Raw genomic sequence first — 17,554 nt, forward strand, 5'->3', positions numbered from 1 at the left:
AAATACGAGTAGTTTTAAAAAAGATTATTTTCATTCGAAAAAAAAAGGTGTTGGCGATTTTCCATCTTCACTCTTTTTTAAGGAGGACCAACGCTTTTGAGTCATGTCCTTCGATTTCGATCAAATTTTTTTACAATGTCAATGTCTACACTGAAAGAAATGATTTTCAAAACGCTGTATTCAGTCCCAAAATTGATGCAATGGTTACTGCACAGTACAGTAATTTTCAAATTACCTCATTTTGATGTAATGATTACATAGTTCAAATCAGAGAATGCATCAAATAATGGAATGAGTACATCGCCAGGATGGATTTATTACATCCCCTTCCAAAAATCATTTCTATGTTCTCATTACATTTCTTTGGGGACTCAGTCCTGCAGTCATGGTATTCAAAACATCATTTGGAGGGTAATAATTACATCGTATAGCAATGATTACATTCCTTAAACATGGCTGAGAACCATGTAGTGATTTACTGAATACAGTAAATGGTAAACATTCCCAAACAGTGAAAAACTCGTCGACTGTATACAATTGACGAATAGTTCAAGCGGAGAAAAATACGGCCACATTTTGGATGCAGAATCCAGGAAACGTTCTGCACATGCGCCAAATATGATGCTTTCGGCGCTGGTGGAGAGAGAGACGGTTTCCTACCTCCTACCCATGTTCAACCAGTGAACCGTCTCTCTCTCTCCACCAGTGCCGTAAGCGTCATGTTTGGCGCATGAGCAGAAGGTTTCCTGGATTCTGCATCCAAAATCTAGCCGTCACATTTTGCCTCATTTTCACGGCAGAACTATTCATCCATTGTATACGGTCAACGGAAAAACTTGTAAATACTTTGAGGGCCTGAATCAAACATTCTACTCGCGGCCATGTCGTTAAGTGTAGGCAGTTAGAACGAGAGGTCGCAGGTTTGAATCCCGGTTAGGTAGGAAAATTTTTGTAGGGATATTAGGTCTTGTAAAATTCGTTGCAGTGAAAATCATTTAGATGTGTGGAGAAACTTGAAATTGAGAATGCCTAACCCCACTGTTTAAATACTGTTGAATAAAAACGATGGAGTGGTTACTGCACTTCTGTGTAATATAGTTACTCAGTGGCGACGCCAGGCAATTTGAACAGGTGTGCCAATTTTCAAAATTATAAAACCAAGTTGTAAAATCCCCCCCCCCCTTCCTTCCAAAATTCTCATTCTGGCCCAACAATGTTTTAAAAATTGAAATAAGAAAATAATGATGTTGATGCATCAAGAAATGAACTTGAAATTATTCAAAAATAACTTTTGGTTTAAGAAAAATGAGTTTTTGGTAAAGAATTTTATAAATAATTTGTAAAAGTCAAGTAAAAGTACTTTTTTTTTCTTTTTGGAAAATGAACAGGTGTGCCCGTGCACACTGGGCACACAGGCTGGCGTCGCCAGTGTAGTTACTTCTCTAAATGTGTACTGATTAATGCGTTTCATTCCTATACCAAAATTACCACGTTTTAATGCACTGAGTGCATCGTTTTAATGTAACTATTACTGTTTATTTCTTTCAGTGTACCCACTAGCATGGTTCTTAAATATACGATTTAGAAAAAATCGTGATTTCTTCTGCTCCCAACCGTCGAAGTGGTGACCTCTGGTGTGGAAATAATTCCCCATTTTTAATTTTTTTCATTTTTGAAAAACTCCAGCTGCGGTGGGTCTCTCAATATTCATCAGCTTCAAAGCAAAATTTTTAAAATTCAAAAATTTCAAATTCCAACCCTTTAAAAAAGTCTCTTCTGAGTAAAATTAACACTCGTGAGGATATTTTAACCCCCTCCATAGAAAACCAAGTCAGTCCCCTAGAATAGCAGAAATTTGTATTTTACATTAAATTTCAGTGTATTTTAGGGGGTCGGCTTGGTTATCAATGGAGGGGGTCAAAATCGTCACGAGAGTTTATTTTACTCAGAAGAGATTTTTTAGAGATAACAGAACTTGAAATTTTGCAATTTTAAAATTTTACAGTGAATTTGTATTTTATAAAATTTTTGAAAATTGAGGGGCCCACCGCAGCTCGAGTTTATTGAAAATGGAAAAAATAAAAAATAGGGAATTATTTTCTCACCAGAGGTCACCTCTTTGGGGGTTGGGAAGGAGGAAAATACCAACTTCGAAAATAAGGACCGCCCTATTACCCACACAATAGGCTAAGTGAGAAACCCGCAATCAGTTTGGTCCCTACCACCCCTCCTCCTTCACATTGTCTCGAGGTACTCAACTTCAGCAGCGAATATCTCCAAAGCTATGATACTTTGATCAAAACTGATAGCACAGTTCGAAAGGGCATTGCATTTTGAACTTTTTAAGTACTTTGAAATTTTCAAAAGTTGAAAGTTGAACTTTGAAATCGAAAGTTCAAATTTCAAAGTGGCGCTGTTAGTGGGAGCTACCATTTAAAATTCTGAAAAATTTTCATTTATGTACCTTTTTTGATGCTTTTTCGAAATATTCAATTTTCGAGATGGGATCTTGTAATGGAGGGGGAGCACCCCTTGCACCAAATTTGGGCAAAACTTTCAAAAAAATATCTGGGGCATGTGATATATCGAATTGCATGTTTTCGGTAACGCTGAACACGAATATGACGTTAGATTTTTGATTGGACCCCATCCACGGCCCCCAGCACCAAGTGAAACAAATTTTTTGGACTTTTAACCATTTGGGGAGGTTCTGGGGGCCATGGGTGAGGTCAATTTGAAAAACTAAGGCTATATTCATGTTCAGCGATATCGAAAACATACTATTTCATGTGTCACACGAATGAAACCATTTTTTTGACTGTTACCCTTTTTGGGGAGGTGCTGGGGGCCGTGCATGTGGTCCAATCAATAATCTGACGTCATATTCGTGTTCAGAGTCACCAAAAACATACTATTCCATGTGTCGCACGGACAAAACACTTTTTTGAACTTTTACTCCATTTGGGGAGGTGCTGGGGGCCGTGGATGGGGTCCAATCAAAAATCTGACGTCATATTCGTGTTCAGCGTTACCGAAAACATACAATTCGATGTATCACATGCCCCAGATATTTTTTTGAAAGTTTTGCCCAAATTTGGTAGAAGGGGTGCTCCACCCTCCATTGAAAGATCCCATCTCGAAAATTGAATATTTCGAAAAAGCATCAAAAGGTACATACATGTATATGGAACATTTTTTCAGAATTTTAAATGGTAGCTCCCACTTTCACCGGCATTTTGAAATTTGAACTTTCGATTTCAAAGTTCAACTGTTGAAAATTTCTAAATACTTGAAAAGTTCAAAATGCAATGCCCTTTTGAACTGTGAAATCAGTTTTGATCAATGTATCATAGCTTTGGAGGTTTGCGCTGCTGAAGTTGAGTACCTCGAGACAATGTGAACATAATTGGAGTCCCCCACCCGTCCCTGGGGGCTGGGACCAAACTGATCGCAGGTTTCTCACTTATTGGGTGGGTAGCCACAGTAAAAAAAAAATTGAGAAATGAAATCAGCCTCGTGTGTTAAATTACGAGTTGAAAAAACGATAGCAGCGTGAATTGTGCTGTGGCAGCGTTTCAAGTTGAAATGTTGTTTTGTTAGAATGGTAACATAAGCAACTGATATAATACCTCTTTGTGTATTTCTGATTTAACAACAGGTATAGCTTCGCGTGCATAACAACTTCTTTATATTATCATATCCTCCATCGAACACTGATGACTAGAATTTACCCTAGATAAAATAAATCCAGTCATTTTGAATAAATGAAAAACTTGTAGAAAAAAATCTGCTCTAGGCTAAATTTTCGGAGGAATGGATCGATAACCTAACCTGAAACGTTCATTTTGTTTCGTAACCTGGCTTTAGCTCGATATATAAAGAACTGTCGTGTGTTATATGTTGAGGTCTGGGAGGCCATAAGCATCAATATTTCTACGCTACTACATAGCTCTGATATAAACACAGTCCTACAATATTATTTGTATCTGGTATACCATGCTGCGGCTCCGTTATGACCTTTTTGCTGCGTTCAAGTTCACGAACTTTTGTTTCATATTTTTTTGTGTGGCCTTGGGAAAGCGTTTCAGGATTAGTTTAGGTGCGAAAATAGGCTATACGAATATCGTTCGTGAAATGTTCGGTTTGTGGAGTTTTCACCCGATTTGGATATTTTTTTTTTTCATTTGGTTGAGCTGAACGCGAATTTATTTTATACAATACTGGAGAAATTTTAAAACTCGCTGGAGGCTCCAAAAAAATTGATTTCGAGTCTAATGATCGTGTAGAGATGCCAAACGATATCTTGTCGAAAATATGCGTTTATTGAAAGTTTTTTTTTCATATTTTCTAAAATTCTGAAATTTACAAAATTTTTCAAAAATTCACTTTTGACCTGGCACCCTCAGAATTTTGCAGTAATCACCTAAAACGGACGAGAGGACGCCCAATAAGCACTGACCAAAGTTATACAAGGTGTCTGCCAGGTCGCGAAAGTCGCGATTTTGAGAATAGGTCGCGGAAGTCGCGAAAAAGTCGCGATTTTGAGAATAGGTCGCGGAAGTCGCGAAAAAGTCGCAATTTTTACCAAAAATCACCAAAAAGTCGCGAAAAAGCTCGAAAATTTGGATGACACGATTTAAATGCTAAAGAGAAACTTGTTTTCGTCCAATTTTTTTGCTATGTCCTTAGAGTGCGTATTTCATACATTTTTTAAATTTCACATGGAAACTACTAAAAGTTGTACAAACCCCCCCCCCCTCCCCCATAAAGTGAGAGCTTTATTGGAAAATCAGTTTTTTTTTTTGTTACAAAATAATGGAATGGTACTGAAAAAAAGGTCTCGAAAAGTCACGATTTTTGAATATCGAATTTTGGTAGACACCCTGTTATAGACCCCAAAGTTCATTTTTGGCCCTTCCAGAGCAATTTAAAATTTCTGGAGAAAATTGAAAAATCGCTGGAGACTTCAGATAAGTTCTAAACTATTAGTTTATTGACATATAGGGAGTTGAATTGAATAAATTATTCACATTGGTTCGCTTTTGCTAAAAAAAATTAAATTTCATTTTAAAAAGTTTAGAAATCGTCCTTGAAACAGTTTTTTGGATTTTTAAATTTTCAAAAATTCACGAAATACTCAAAAATTGCTTTGAGCAGCTGAAATTTTGGTTCCAGAGATTTTAGGGCCTGCTCTTAAAAAATTCAAAAGATTTTCATAGTGATTGACTTTTGATTCTATTCGTAGAATTTCCTAAAAAAAATTGATGTTTGGCTTTAAAAATATTTTCGAAGATTTGATTATGGGTCATTCCATGCCAAATCGGCGGATTTTTGCACGAGGGGTCTTCGATTTTTTTCAAAATCAGATCATTTGTAGAGGTCATCAAACGATGACGAATGACGCAAACCGGACATTTTTTCGATTTTTTTTGACGGAGCTGTGGCGCTTCAAAGTTCTCCAAAATGGCCGAAAATGGAAAATTTCAGTTGCAAATTGCTCCGGTTGTACGTGGTATAGAATTTTGAACTTTTTTTCAAATTGTAGTACTTTGAGAGGGTAATTGACGAGTGATGTCAAAATCAGTGTTGCCACTTTCAAAAACCTAAAAAAATCGATTTTAATACTTATAATTTAAATATTACCACGATGTCCACCAGTAAAAATTCTGAAAAAATTCTCAGTTTTAGTCCTTTTTATGTAGAATAACATATCAAAAAATTAGACTGGCATCTTTTTTCATTTTCGAGAAAAAAAAATTACAAGTTTTACAATTGCTGCAAAAGTACCATCCGAAACCTAAAAAATGAAAATTTTTGCATTTTTGAAATATTTTACCAATGTGTAGACGATAATGTGAAAAAAATTCCCCTCCCCCCATTTGTGAACGAATTGACATTTTTCGTGCTATAAATTTTTATTTCAAGAGTGAAATTAATGCATTTTTCGTCAATTTGTCGACAAATTGGGGGGAGGGGAATCGTGGTAATATTTAAATTATAAGTATTAAAATCGATTTTTTTAGGTTTTTGAAAGTGGCAACACTGATTTTGACATCACTCGTCGATTACCCTCTCAAAGTACTACAATTTGAAAAAAAGTTCAAAATTCTATACCACGTACAACCGGAGCAATTTGCAACTGAAATTTTCCATTTTCGGCCATTTTGGAGAACTTTGAAGCGCCACAGCTCCGTCAAAAAAAATCGAAAAAATGTCCGGTTTGCGTCATTCGTCATCGTTTGATGACCTCTACAAATGATCTGATTTTGAAAAAAATCGAAGACCCCTCGTGCAAAAATCCGCCGATTTGGCATGGAATGACCCTAATGTGTTATTGAAACGAGTTGCCTATTTTTGATTTTTTTTTTCGAATTTTGAGAAAGTTTCATTCTTAATGATGGACAAATAGGCGCAAACCAACCTGTCAAAAATTTCAGATCCCCGTGACTTATGAATGGTAGGTTTTCCTGCTTTATAATTTTTTAAAATACGTGATTTCTGATATCATTTCGATTTTTAAAATGATTTTTAATTGAAAATGAATTGAAATTACCCTCCAGTTCCCAAAAAAACTCCAAAAAATCTGCATTCATCGAAAATTTTTCTCATTTTGGTAAAATCTATAGGTAATACGTATTTTTGGACCCACTGGATGCATTTTTTTGGTCATCTTTTGCAAGTACATACAATTTAGTCAATTTAAATTCAAGCGTGATTCGAAAAATAAAAAAAATTAAAACATCAAAAATTATCTATTTGTCAAAATTTGAAACTATAAGGAATCCTATAGTTCTGAAAGAATTGAAAGTCTTAAAATTAACACCAAGTTCATTTTGAGCTAATGTGGCTATCATTATCCTTCTTGCCCCTCATTTCTTTTGAAAATTGAAAATGTAAAAATAACCAACCTTAGTTGAGTTCATTTTTTTTTCTCGAAATGTTTTTCGTTTAGAATTTGAATCGAATTTTCATGGATGAAAGAGAGAGGAGGGGAGGGGGGAGATGAAAACTATGCTTTAATTAATTTTTCGAATAATGTTCTCTTGATTATCTCGAATTACAAATTATTTCTCTCTGTTTTTTGCCTTTTTGAGACCTTCTGATTTTTTGGGGTGAAATTTTCTCTCTCTAACGAACTTTAGAAGCGAAATGATTTTTGCCTCTGGATTCAATAGTTTTGAGTCTACCTTCTGATCTTCAAAGAGAATCCTTGATGTGTTTTGGATTTGGATAAATCTATTGCCTCAGTCTACCTCCCCTCTCTCTTCTTTCCCTCGGTGTATAATATTTTAAAATTCTTCTACAATACAAGAATTTTTTCTGAATTTTGAGTGGATTTCTGACTCTATGAGCAGAACTCTTGTTGTATCGAATCGATTCATAGGTTCAGTCCTCCTCTCCCCCCCACCATCTTTTTTCCTGAATATGATGCATATTATTCAATTTTTTCGAGAAAATTTTCAAATTTTTTTTTTTTTTACATTTATTCAACATTAAAATACTTATAGGTTGTTTTATTTTATTTAAGGCCATTTTATTGGTAAATAATTCTGTCCATCATTTCTCATCGTGATAAAATTTTTTCAAAAATATCAAATCGTGATAATTCAAATTAAATTTCCACAACGAATATTGCTCCTTTCCTAACTCACGCCTGTTGAAAGGCCTTTTCACACAAATTTACTCCATTGTGCTGGTATATACGAGAGTATAAAAGCTCTGTATCTACTAACCGTTTAATATTATGAATACAGTACGCAGCAAGTTAGGTAGTATTTCGAGTTGAAAAGCTTTAAAATTGATTTCACACTCGGATAAACATCTAATGGGTAAAGTTACACGGTTCAAGGCGGGGATGAAAAGGGAGCGCAGCTATTTTAAAGGGCATCCTTATTCCATAGGTCAAGTTTATATATCATCGAAAGATCTGTATCCGGAGCTTTTTTACGCAAAACTTTTCCACTGTCCGGATGTGTGAGCTCGTTGTGTATAACCTTCGCGTACCCTTTTTCATTTCTTGGATTTTAGTAGGTACATATTATTACGAGTGGACATCGAGCTGCGAACCTCATATGGGCTATTTTGAATTTATATACGAGACTCTGTGACTCTGTGTGTGTGAGAGAGAGATGAATCCTATGTCTCCTTTTTTTTTCGAGTTTTTTTCTTTAACGTTTTGAAATATTTCAACTCCAGGTGTGACGCTGACGCTGTCGAGTGTCGACCCAGTCGAGTCGACGAGAAAAACCTGTCGTTATGTTGGGAGCTCGAGGATGAGGTGTCCCTCGTTTCAATGTCTTTCTTTGTTAAGTCGATTTATAATTTACGTGTATTTTGTACGATGGAAAAAGTACATGGTGTAATAATGTGTATAGTCGTGTATTGTGTTCGTATAACGTATTACATGTACGAGTATATAGAGGGTCTATACCTTATGCTGTGGTACCTATTTGAGCTCGCGAATCGCTCAATTCGACTGAAGGGAAAGACGACGTGTGCATAAGGCTGCGTAAATTTATTTTGTGTGGCGTGCTGTCTTTCGAATCTGCATATTATACTTTACTTATATTGTACTAGCATGTACTATAATTTACGAAGAATTTGCATGTGAAACACAGAGAACTCCATAGTTGGCAGGTTTCATATTATGAACGACGAAGACGACGACGACACCCCGAATACGAGTATAAGTCGTGTCAGAAAAAAAAAGAATCTCATATTATATAAGGGGGAAAATACACACGACAGAGCGATTGAATTTTCATCGCCATCGTCGTTGTCATGAAATTAACTTATGTACTATGTTGTATAGAAATAGAGGATGAGGAAAATTCTCGCGTTTGTAGGTATAGTTGGTTGGTATTTTTTTCCTTATTTTACCCCTATACCTGGCCACCGCTGGTAATTTTTCATCGGAAAATATGCAGGCCTAATATTTATATCGCACGGTATTTGTAGGATGAGGTAAAGGTGCAGTAAAAGCACATCGCATCGTCCTTTGAAAGTGATATCTTTAATGAAGCCGAACGAAGCACGATGTAGTTGATGATGCTGGCAAACTACCAAAGATGCATTCTAAATAATTTATCGCCTACTTGTTGGAAAATGAAAGGAGAAAAATGTCTCGCATTATTTCGAGATATTGCAGAATCGGGCGGTGCGGCGATACTCTTTTCTCGACCGGATGAAGTATGAGAAGAATTTCGACGCGTTATGGTAACATTATATTATGAGAAGAGATCATTTAGTAAGATGAAAGTTTTCCTTCGCAATGTGCACTATGCAGTCGGCTGCGAACGCCGAACGACCGAAGAAGGCTGAAAATTCTCCAGAGATGGATTGGTATTCGAATCGAGTGCTGGGGATTTTTCGAGATGAAATTTTTAAAATACGAGATACAGCAGGGCACGTGGCTTGAGAGTTGAGTTGGGAATGTGTGTATAGTGTTGAATGGAAGGATGGGTCAAACTCGAATTATAGGGGGATTTTTTTCTTCATTTTTTAATTTGACGTTGATTGTGACAGAATATGATTTGAAATAAACGAACAAAAATTATATAAGAGCGTCCAAATGTACCACGAGGCAAAATTAAATGTGGCGAATTTTATTTGGCGATTTTATACGAATTTTCAAAAAATTCAAATTTAACCCATTTTCAAAAAAAAAAAATCAAAAATTTGGTTGGAAGTTGAAATTTGGTTTATACTCTATTTTGGGTTTCGAGCCATTCTGGAGACTCTAGTGGATTTTTCGATTAAATGTACCTATTTGATAAAAGACCTTTATTTTGAGTTGAAAATTTATCAAACAAATTTTTAGATTTGGAAGAGTTCCTGGGGGGGGGAGAGATGAATACTCAAGAAGAAAAGATTTTTAAAATGGAAATCATGTTTTTTTTCGCTCCATTCCATACCCAACCTGTTACGGAAAAATAGCCCAGTTCCAAAAGATGGTATTTGGGATTCTGCTTTTTACCTGGGCCATTGCCATCAAAATCCAAGGCTACTTTCTAGGATTCTACTGAGCGGTTGAAAAGTTGGGGTAAATTCTAGTTCGGAAAATATGAATAATATAACGCGCCTGAATTATGCTGAAACATCGAAGGATATCATTTTGGAAACTGGGAGAATATTTTGGAATGCAGTGTTTCAATATTTTGGTCATTATTGCCAATTTCAGAAAATCGAGTTCTCAATTAATTTTTTCGAGTTCTTGAAAATGACAACATTGTCCAAAAAATTGATGCATTCCAAAAAAAAAAATCATCCCCGTTTCAGAAATAATATCTTTCAATGTTTTGGTATAATCAACACATACCTAGACTTACTTACTTAATATTTGAGAAAAAAATATTTTGAAATCACAAAACCCAAGAAATTGTCGATTTTCAGATTTGCAACCTTTCAGTAGAATTATTCAAACGTGGTCTTGGATTTCGATGGCTGAAGCCTATTTATAAAGACATTTTTTCCAAAACAGTTTGGGTAGGTATTAGAGCGAAAAAAACACGATTTTTTTGGAAATTCCTTCCCTCTGAAGACCGTTTTCTTCTCTTCTAGGGGCACCTCCGAAGCCAAATCTTTTTCTAGGGAACTTTCAACTCAAAATGAAGATCTTCTCTGAATTTGGTCAAAATTCTCCGTCATTTTTTTTTTCGAAATCCGCCCTAAGAAAAAGATAGATACTCAACTGATCGTTGGAGAAAATTTTGGATTTAAACCAGCGAACACAAATTTTGTAAATTCATGCCTAAATCGATTTCAAAGGGTCACAAAAATGGTACATTTGAGATCATATATAGGTGTTAAATTTCATTTTAGCATTTTTATGGCAATTTTCCCAATACCAGAAAATGTAGGGAGGAAAACGCTGGAGGCTTCAGAACGACTCAAAACCACCAACGGTGGACTCAAGAGGTCGAAAATAGAATACAATTAATTGGATTTCAGATTTTCACTTCAACATGTTTGTAAACAAGGAATTTTTCATTTTTTTTTTTTTTCAAAAATAATTGCTGTAGAAATTTTTAATTGAGATTGGTGCGATCAAATTTTGAAAATTTTGATCCTACATTGTATCAAAATTGTCAGAAGGGCTGTGAATACGAATTTATAGGTGTTGAATTTCATTTTGACCCTATTATAGCCATATTTTCAAGATGAAAATATTCAAAAAAATCTGCTGGAAGCTCCAAAATGGTTCAAAACCATCATCAATTGATTGTGTTACGGGGGGGGGGGGGGGGTGAAGAATAGTAAACGCATCAAATTGCAGTTTTCTTCCTCAATTTGATCAAATTTTGATTTTTTTAAAATGAGAAATGAGCTAACTTAAATTTCTTTTAATTGGTGAAAAATTATAAAATCGAATTTAACGATTGAAATTTGCCTTGGTGAGTATTTTTAGGAGCTCTTTCGATTTTTCTAAATTAATAAAAATGTATTTTCAGTCAATATAAATCGTTAAAGATCATCAGGAGTGATTTTTCGTAATTTCTCGCATGCTGAAATTAATTAAATATGTAAGATGTGCTGTAAAACCTTCAATAGTGTCAAATCCTTTTTTCATCTCACAAAAATGAAAAATTAGACCACATGCATTAATTACTTCATTGAAATATTTTATTGCAATTTTATTATTAAGATGAATTTTTTTTTGATTTCTGACAAAAATTATACTTTAAAAAGCTTGTTTTTTTTTTGCAAAAAATTTTCAAAGTACATTCAATTGATCTTTTAATGATTTCTTGATGGAAATGAACTGCAACTTATTTTAGAATGAAAATGCATAAAAATAAAGAATGAAAATTTTTGCTTGCTGAGAGGAAAACAGCGATTTAAATTTTCATAATCTCATAAATGTTTACTTACAACAATTTTCAAAGATTCTCAATACCTCAAAATGCCAAATTTATCATTCTTAAAGTTTTGAAAAATCATTTAGAGTGATTAGGATTATCATCTCCGTCAAATTGCATGGCTCCAAGTTTATTTAACCCCCCCCCCTAAACCAACTCTTCAAATCATAGCAATAGAATTTTATTATCATGATTTTATTTTTTTATTTTTTTTTATTTTTCTAAAATCATTTTTTTATTTAAATTTTGACCTAAAAATTGGAGAAGAAAAGTTTGAAAAATTCAATATTGCAAATTTAACTTTTTTTTCAAAAATTGAAAAGTTTGAAAATATTTAACAGAGGTTAGGGGGCACGAAAAAATTCATAATATGGTACTTACCTAGGATTAAAAATGCCAAAATTTGAGTCCCCGAAGTCTGAAGATGAAAAACTCAAATATTAAGAATGAGAAAAAATTGCTAGGTTAGAAAATACAACTCTTGAAGTCTCCTTCTAAAATTAATTTTTCAAATTTGAGCTCACTGAGGCCGGAATCAAATCAAAATCTCACAATTTAGCCAATTAGTAATGCACGTTCCACATTATTTAATTGAAATATAGACCTAATCAATTTTTTTTTAATAAGTGGTCCTGATAATTGAATTCTTATCATGAAAAGATCTGTATACTATGACTGTATAACGATAAAAGTACAAGTAAACTAGGAAAAAAACTCACTTTAATTTATCGATCGCGACAGTTAATTATAACAGGAATTCTAGCACTGTAATTATTATTATTTCACTCGAGAATCGAAAAATGTACGAGTATAATAATTAGGTAGTCACTAGAGGAGGCGTTTTTACTCAAATGAACGCGCACGTTGAACCGAAAATTCACTCGAACTAGCCACTAACTATACAGATCAATTGATAGAAAATAGAAAAGTAACACTTACGTATGAGTACGAGTAATACACTCGAATGAAAAATGAAAAGCAGGGTCAAGTGTATTTTCAGCATCGATCGTCCACGACGCGACGCGACGCTGCGTCTAATTAATTAAGAAAATACAAGTATATATCTGTCCATATTTGCCCATTATAGCATTATAATAAAGATAGAATTAACTCGAGTCGTTTTCTAGAAAAAATTGTCGACTTGAAGCTCGATTACTAAAAAACTGACACCCCTATTCACTTAGCAAAGTTATCAGTGCGATAATTAATTAACGTGTGCGAATATTCTTTAGTATATGTACTAAAACACTGTAGACCTTTTTCCATTCTGTATGTTTAACCCGAGAGATAGAAATCTTCACAGATAATATACCTCGAGTAAAATTTAATTGATCGATTGTGCTTATACAGGTATCTTTTTCAATAACTTCGCGAAGAAATTATACATTTTATGTTCTGACTTCTGTGTGTAAGCATTGTATTCAAATCTGTTATTTAACCAGTAAAAAAATATTATCACGGATTACCTGTGGCATTATGAATGAAGAGTTTGTTTATACGAGCATAAAGATTTATTTATTTTTATTCGGCGTTTTATTTGCATAATATTGATCAAGGGTGCCCTCACGTGCGTATTTTTTCGCTCATACATACTTGCAGGCTACCATACAACGTAACTTATGTTATCGAATTTTAATGGTCTTCCATCGGACCTCATACTGAGCCCCCCCCCTCCTAATGGCCTTTATCGACGTTCAAAACCACGCCACGTCGGTAAATTTCGTTAATCGATAATTAACACGATGTAATTGCTCGTAGGATTATATCGTAGATGAGAGTTTATTTTATATGGTAGCCGATTTATAAAAACCATATTGAAAATTGAACTTAGAAGAGCAACAAGTGTATAGGAATTTAAATCCGTTTACAGAGGGTTGTGTGTATAGGAGATTTTTTATTTTTGATATTTTTTTCTGTGTAGAGTCGATTTTGAAAGAATGTGTTTTATCGAGTTTCTGAACAAGGAAGAAATGGTGTGATAAAAATGATTTCATCTGGAGTGTTTTCCTGACTCTCTTGGCGTTTTTATTTTATAATTTACGTAATTTTTAAAAGAATTATTGGAATTTGGTTGAAAGCCATTCAACTAGTTTTACGATTATGAATGAATTCTCGTTGAAACTGCTTGCCTCATTTATCATCCGACTAAGTATTTGGCATACTATTTCGATCTGTCGTAATTCGTGTTTTTTTTTGGTCTATTTTAGAGATTGAACTGATTCAGAGGAGGGGATAGAGAACATTTCTATTGTTCAATGGTTTAAACAAAAAAATTTTGCGAATAATGTTCCCATAATTTTGTATTTTTTTATTATTTTTCATTTTTGAAAAAATCTCCTGTTGGATTTTTTTAAAATTTGGTCAATGATATAAATCTTGGTGACATTTTAATTTTTGGTTAAAATCTATTTTAGGTACATTTTTTCAAAAATTTTTAAATTGAAAAAAAATCACCATTTCCTATATGTAGTACCTATTTTAAAAATATAATTGCTCATTCATGAGCTTGATTTTTTTTTCAATTTTCAAAAATAGAAGTAAATCTGGATAAGTACGTATTTTTTTGCACATAATATGTTCAAAAAGTGGGTTCTTTCGGTGGATTTGATTCTAAACATGACAAATTTTCTACACAAAGGGCTCAATCTCTGGATTATACTTTTCCACCAGCAAAAAATTAGGAATCTTTACCTACGTTAGTATGAATAGGTGTATACTGAATACGTGTGTAATTACCTGAAAGCACTATGTATCCGAAATGAAATCCTAAAACATAATTTTCCACTCGCCTAGTTATTCCCCAATGCAAACTGGAACACAATGCTCAAAGTACGAGTATTTTCACGCGTATAAAATAAACTAAACACAAAACGCGAATTTATTTACTTTACGTATTTATTTTTTTTTTGTTGTTTCACTGAACACGCAAACGAACCACGGACGAAGTCAAGAGTCGGACTGGAATTGTTTTGTGATGGTGTTAACTTGTTGCGCGAAAACCGGTTGCCAAGGTAATGAGAATGTGCATGATCATGTGCGAGTAAAGCTATAGATGCAGAATTACGCAGACGAGCAATTAATGTATCAGATGGTTTATTGATAGGGTCCAGTGTGTTCAATCTGGTTGGAATGCCAGGAAATTAATTGATGGGTTATTGAGGGGAGCTGGAATATTGAAACACAAATAGTACAAAGTATGGTAATTTTTCGATTTGATTTTAATGTTGGGTTTTTGTAATACCGAATTTTCGAGTATTTTTATCAAAAAATTGTATCGAGGATAGATTTAGATCGAAGTTACGGAACCGTGAATTTTCCCAGACAATTTCCATAAATGAGAAAGAAAATCGTGAGATGTTGGGATTTTTTTCCGGAGTTGATAGTGGTACGATTGGCATGCGACCAAAAGTAGAGGAAGTTGGTGAAGATGACTCATTGCTGGGTTTAGAAGAAGAAAAATTAGTTGACGTACTAATCCGTATTTTTTGGTTTTACCGGAGAATTTTTGCAATGTGGCTACTTTGAGCTGAAATTTAATCCATTCGAAGAGCTATGTCATCCACATCCTCAGAACGAAATTTTGAGCTGCCCGAGTTGAATTCGTCATTTTTGACTAATTTTCGAGATTCGAGAATGGAGAAAACAATGTGAAAATTGGTTCAAGTATAATGACAATGACCTCTCCACTCCCAATCAACTGCGATCATTTTCAAGTTCGATATTGCGAGTTGATTGGAGCAAGTAAATCACGAATTCGTGTTGATAAATTGACAGTCGTTTTTTTTTCGCAAGTTGAGAACGCTTGCACGAGAAAACAAATCCAAACTCCCTATTTTCTCCGAATTGCAGTACCTATTGCCTCTCGAAAAGCTCTGTTCTCTCGATTTCGACCATCTTTCTAACAAACCTGAAGTATCCGACGAAATTTTAGAGACGATAGCTGATCTTCCAGTGTTCTGGAGACAATTCGACTTTCACTAGACAAAAGTCTCTATTTGGGGGGGGGGGGGGATTTTGATTGATTCGATTCAAAAAATAGGTGATTTGAGATTTTTAGAAATTAATCAAATTTTGAAATCTCGAAGTGGGAGAGGGGGTGAACTTTATGAAGTTATCCTACTTGGAATCTGATTTTACAATATTTGATCTGAGTTTTAAGAACCTGGAAAAATTGCATTCAATTCCAGACATTATACTAAACTTTTGAAAATTGAAATTTTTACTTGCATTCAAGTGGACTTTGAGATAACAAATTTGACTTATAAGAACTTGAAAAATTACTAAATTCCTGAGAGGCCCAAAAGATAGACAGATGGGCCAATCACCTTAAGCAGTCCGATAGGAAGACAGACGAACTTAGAAAGCTGTATTGATGAGCCAGAGATCTTAAAACAGCAAACAGGCGAACTTGAGAAGCTGCAAAGGTGGGTCAATGACCTTATAAGAGGCCCGATAGGAAGACATACGATTTTGGAAAGCCATATTAACGATCCAGTGATCTTGGAAGATCAGACAGATGACCTTGAAAAACCAAAAAGATGGGTCAATGGCCTTGAAATGTCAGACAGACGACCTTGAGAAGCCATAATGGCACTCAGACAACCTAGAGAGGCCAGACAGACAGACAGACACCAATGAGAGGCTAGACAGGAAAACCGACGACCTTGAGAAACTGGAAAGACGGGCCAGTGACATTAAGAGGCCAGGTAGGAAGACGGACGACCTTCAGAAGCCAGACAGACAGGTCAATGACCTTAAGAGGACAGACATGCAGACAACCTTAGGTAGCCAGACATGCAGACAGATGACCATGGGAGGCTGGATATGTGGGTCAATGACCTTAAGAGGCCAGACGAGAAGACAAACAACTGTGGGAAGCCATAAATTGACGGGTCAATGACCTTAATATGGACCACGCAGGCAGACAGACGACCGTAAGAAGTTGGACAGGTAGGTCAATGACCTTGAGAGGTCAGTCACACGGGTCAATGACCTTGATGGGTTAGACAGACAGAAAGACAGACGTCCTTGGAAAGCCAAATAGACACGTCATCGTCATTTTTTTCAGCAATTTTGAAAAACATTTCAAACTGATTTTTTATGAGGCGTATAAATGTTAGTTCTTTCAATCCAACTCCCATTCATCAACAACTATTCAAGTTTTCGGGCTTTCTGTATCCTTCAGCTATTTTTCATTATTTATTTTGACAATAAGCTCCTATAAGGGTTATGAAAAAGTCAGATAATTTAAAAATGTTACTGTATGAAAATCATTTATTTTGATTTTGTCGAATTTTCTATCTTTTGAAACCCTGAATTTTGTTATTGCCAGTTTCTGATCAGTAATTTATAAAATGCCCCCCCCCTCCCTCAAGTTGGATGGTAAAGTCTGGGACTAATTTATCTATCATGATTTTCTCCTAGTTTGAACAATTGAGAACAATTTTTTAAATGATAAACTCAACAAAATTTTCTTCAAGATTGTACGAATACTCGCTGTAACTGCCTTGAGACGAAAATATTCATTTTTTCATTTTTTTGTAGCTCCCTTCCCCCACTTCAGTTGATATTTCTTGAATATCCACATTGAGAACTTTGATAAATTAACGTGAAATGCGCTAAATTTAGTGTAGGTGTAAAAAGTGAGCGACGAGGAAGAAGAGTCTGTCTTTTGATCAAATGATAATAAAGTTTGC

General features: G+C 34.8%; 1 protein-coding gene across 3 annotated transcripts in view; it reads right to left on the bottom strand.

Moving 5' to 3' along the window:
* Window positions 1-14,873, bottom strand: part of Eaat2 (Excitatory amino acid transporter 2) — a 42,175-nt gene extending 27,302 nt beyond the window's left edge. The window contains exon 1 of one of the 3 annotated variants that reach the window (XM_065368173.1): window positions 14,595-14,873. The gene's annotated coding sequence lies outside the window, so the exon portion shown is untranslated. Of the gene's footprint in view, window positions 1-12,239; window positions 12,264-12,577; window positions 12,730-14,594 lie in introns of those variants that run through there. The other 2 variants (XM_065368175.1, XM_065368176.1) reach the window with 2 other exon arrangements.
* Window positions 14,874-17,554: the final 2,681 nt, after the last annotated feature.

The sequence above is a fragment of the Planococcus citri genome, chromosome 5 (assembly GCF_950023065.1).
Source record: "Planococcus citri chromosome 5, ihPlaCitr1.1, whole genome shotgun sequence".
NCBI classification, from domain to species: Eukaryota; Metazoa; Arthropoda; class Insecta; order Hemiptera; family Pseudococcidae; genus Planococcus; species Planococcus citri.